Here is a 4,550-nt window from a genome sequence, read left to right as displayed (position 1 = left end):
AAAAAGATACATTGCCCTGGGAAAATCTGCAGTTAGGGACCTTTCCAAATTACTGAGGAGTAAAGATGTCTGAGGACTAGGGTGCATCTGATTCATGCCATAGTCTTTCCAATTACTTGTTATGTATCTGAGAGCTAGGCCATGAATAAAGATAACAGAAGACTTGATGCCTTTGAGCTGTGGTGTTGGGGAAGAGCACTGAACATCCTATGGACTGGCAAAAGAACAAACAGATATGTCTTGGAGAGGGTGCAGCCAGAGTGCTATTTGGAGTCAAGAATGATGAGGCTTCACCTCACATACTTCAGGCATGTTTCTAGAAGGAACTATTCCATGTTGTTAGAATGAAATGATGTTAGTAGGGGAGAAGCATTGGTGAAGTGGAGGAAGACCCTCAACCAAGTGGATTGACACAGTGACTGCCACAATGGGCTTCCGTGTGACAGGAAGTGTGAAGGTGGAATAGGATAGGATAGGGTTCAGATCTGTTGTCCTTAGGGTCACTATGAGATTTACTTGATGAAATCTAACAACAACAACAACAACAACAACAATAACAATAACATTTTTTCTTTTATAAGGATGTCATTTGCTTAGAATATTTTATTCACACTTTGATTTTCAGTCTATATTTCTTCTCATTTCTTAGATGTGTTAGGCAATATTTTGATGGACTTAATTGGTACATTAAGCTGTTCACATTATTGTGATAATTGACAGGCCAAATATATCATTCCTATTTTTCTAAAATCTTTTTGTTGTTGTTGTCAGTTACTTTGGTCCATATACTTTTATTTTCTGTCTCTGTGTGAAGGACTTCATTTAATATTTCTTATAGAGTTTGTCTTATTTTAGCAAATTCCTTAAGTTCCTCCTTCTCTACAAATGTCCTAATTTCTCCATAATATTTGACCAATAGTTTCCCTAAGAACAGAATCCTCAGCAAGCAATTATTTTCTTTCAACTTTTTGCATATGTTATCTTATTGTCTTCTTGCTCACATAATCTCTGCTGAGAAGTCAGAGTTTAGTCCAATTCATTCTCTTTTGTTGTTGTTGTTGATTGCTGTCAAGTTGAGTGAGACTCATAGTGACTCTATGAATGAAAGACCTAATGCCTTTCCATAACTCTCATAATTTCTCCAAGTTCAGAGAGTTTGCAGAGGCCATGTGGTTTAGGTAGGAAGTGGATGCCACTCCTGCTTCCAAACCTGTTTTACAACTGGGAGCTCCACTAAACACTGTCCACACTGGGAAGCCATTTTCGTATTTGATACCCCAGTAGTACAAGGTTCAGCATCACAACAACCCAGGTTACTTCATACTGAACATGGACAAAGAGTGATGTACAAAGTGGAAGAGTGTTCCTCCAGATAAAACAGCACTAGTTTCATTTAGCAGTGCTTAAGTGTCATCAAGTCGAATATGACTGAGAGTAAGTTTTGCACAAAAAACCTAAACTCTGTTCTCTGACTAACATAATTTCTGTACTTAACTCTGTTCTATAACTACCATCATTTCTGTACATTTCTAGAGTTTAGAGCGTTTGTAGAATCTCCAGAGGTATCTAATTTGGCTGCTTTTAGTATTCTATCTTTTTCTTTGATTTTGGAGGATTTGGTGTTGATATATCTTGATGTATTTATTTTGGGGTCTAAACTATGTGGAATTCACTGGGCTTCTTGAATGTATATTTGTTCATTTTTCATGTTATCTAGAAAGTTATCTTCTAGTACTTCTTCCACAATTTTCTAAGTGCTTTTTTTCCTATTCTGTTCTAGAATTCTAATTACATACATGTGATTTTGTTTGATGGAATCCTACATGATTCTTATATTTTCTTCAATCTTGAAATCTTCAATTTCTTTTAGGATGTTCTCATTGAGGGTCTTGTATTCTGTGACACTAACTCTCTGTTAATCACTTCTGTGGTTTTCTTGTGTCTCTACAACATGTTGAAAATTTCTCTAATATCAATCTTATTTTTCTGGATTGCATTTTCATTATTTTCTATTGTATCTAGTATTGTATTGGTTGTATTCATTTTATCTTGTGATGATTTTTAAAATTCTCATACCTCTTTACTTATTGCATGAACTCTTCATGAGTACAAATTTTTGGATTCCAACTTGGTATATTTCTGCCGTCTTGTCTCTGCCATATTCATTAAGTCCATGACCTGGTCTGCTTTTTTCAGAGAGGTTATTCTCTTTATAGTGTTGCACTGATACCATAAGTACTATGACTCCGAAATCTGTCTTATCTTGTGCCATTTTCATCATATCTGACATGCTTGAGCCCATTTCCATAGTCACCATGTCAGTCCATCTCATTAAGGGTTTTCTTCTCTTACACTGACCCCTCTGCCTTTCAAAAACATGATATCCTTTACCAAGGATGACCTTGTTCTAACAATATTGCCAAAATATGTGAGATGAAGTTTCACCCTGGGCTTCAGCATATCAAACATGATGAGTATGGTGCAGATTACGGCAGGTTGTTTACAGTGTGTACAGTCACTATGAGTTGCAATCAACTTGAAGGCACCTAACAGCACTGCAATTCCAAGGACACACAGTTTGAATCCACCAGCTGTTCCACAGGAAAAGGAAGAGTAATAGTCTCCCATGCAATTACTGCCTCTGAAAACCTGCTGGATGTTCAGCTATGACTCTCCGGCACACAACAACAATAACATTGCACAGTTAGGGAGATCTGGTCCACAGGGAGCTACGTTGCTAATTCAAACACTCTATCTCTCTGGTAGTTTAAACCCTGCAGTTGCCAGGCAAAACCCAGGCAATTTCATCCAGGGCAATTTAGTCTCAGAAATCCACTGGGAAGGTCAGCTGTGAGTGGGTTCAATGAGTCTGGGTTTACTTTCACACTTAAGAAACGACTCACCAAAAGGCTGCTGCCATTGAGTCATTTCTGACTTATGGAAACCCTCATCTGGTTTCTAAGGCTGTAAATCTTAACAGGACAAGATCGTCTCACATTTCTTTCTCTGAGGGGCCAGCATATTTAAACCATCAACTCCTTGGTTAACAAACCAACATACAGCATGCCACCAGAGTTTCTTTCATTGGCTATAAGATACTGCAAGCATAAGATTTACAAGCACTCTCTCACTCATTGCTGTTGAGTTGGAACCAATTCATAACTAAACATCCAATAGCTTTTCAGAAGCTGAAAATTACACCAGGAGATTGCTCCTCTTTCTCCCTAGGAGCAACTGGGCCATCTTAATTGTCTGCCTATGGGTTGGCAACACGACTCCTTACTCAATAGGCCACCTAAAAAAATCCCATCTTATGATATTCACTTTATTGTAGTGATCTTGGACTGAACCGCTAATCTTTCTGTGGTATTTGTGTACAAGAATTATGACAGTCCTGGGAGATCAACTGACTTGATGCTCATTTCAGGCAACAAGGACAGATGTACATGTTGCTACTCACAAGGTATCATGTATATAACACCCGTGTCAAGGGAGTTTGGAGGGGCATCTCCCATTCAAAGCTGAGGGATGAAACAAGTCAGCAGAGACCCAATTATGGCCCCTTGATAATATGTTAGAATAAATGGTACAAGGCACTAACAGCTAGAATGACTAACTATATGTGAAGCAAGGTATTTCAATCAGCACACAGACAAGACCAAAAAACATTTCAACTTTTAAAAAAAGATCATGTTTAAATGACCATGAAGAATAATTATCAAGATAGGAATAGGGTCTTTCAGTAATTAGCTTGAGGGGTCATGGTGTGAAAGAAGAGGCCCCAAACACCAACACAACACCCCACAAACCTTTGCTGTCATCAATCTTTAAATGAATCCGTCCAAAAACTGAGCTTTTCATAAAGTCTCAATAAATCAGGTTCGAACTGACTTGTAAATTTCCAGGCAATCCACATATAATTCCCCTCCAAGCCCCCCTCAGCCCCGGAAACCACATAAACATATCAACAGAAGCAGGTTTCTCTCAAGCACAGACTGCATTCTTCAGATTACTAAATCTTCATGAAAAGCCACCATTGTCCTGCAGACTGCATTCTAGCCACCCAGATTGACAGCATTGCCTACAAAATCACCCAGTTCAGGCTGGAGGAAACCTCCCCCCAGCCAGGCAAATGGAGGCACCAGCCTCTGGGGGTAGGAGTGAGGTGGGTAGAGGTCACTAATTTATCTTAGTGGGGTGCGAACTTTGAAGCACACTGAAGGCTACTTAAATGTTAACATTTCAAGGGAGAAAGCACAAACACCCAGCTTTCAAGCCATCAAATTTTTCTTTTAAGAGATAACCACTTCTGACTCAGAAGACAAATATTAAAAATCAAAATACCCAATCCAAACAAAAACCAAGCCAGCTCTCCACCGTCCATACAATCTTGGTGGTCTCAAGGTGGAAAATAAGGGTGTGTGGGTATGTGTTTAAGTACATCCTAACACAAATTTTCTGTCTTTTTAAAAGAAAGTCCTCTCCCCACTTTGCAAAGGTTAACTACGTTACACAAATTTGTCTGACCAAAGAAAATCTCATTCATAAGT

Source organism: Elephantulus edwardii, unplaced genomic scaffold, assembly GCF_000299155.1.
Source record: "Elephantulus edwardii isolate Elephantulus edwardi_28Jun2011 unplaced genomic scaffold, EleEdw1.0 scaffold00079, whole genome shotgun sequence".
NCBI classification, from domain to species: domain Eukaryota; kingdom Metazoa; phylum Chordata; class Mammalia; order Macroscelidea; family Macroscelididae; genus Elephantulus; species Elephantulus edwardii.
This window is presented reverse-complemented; position numbering follows the sequence as displayed.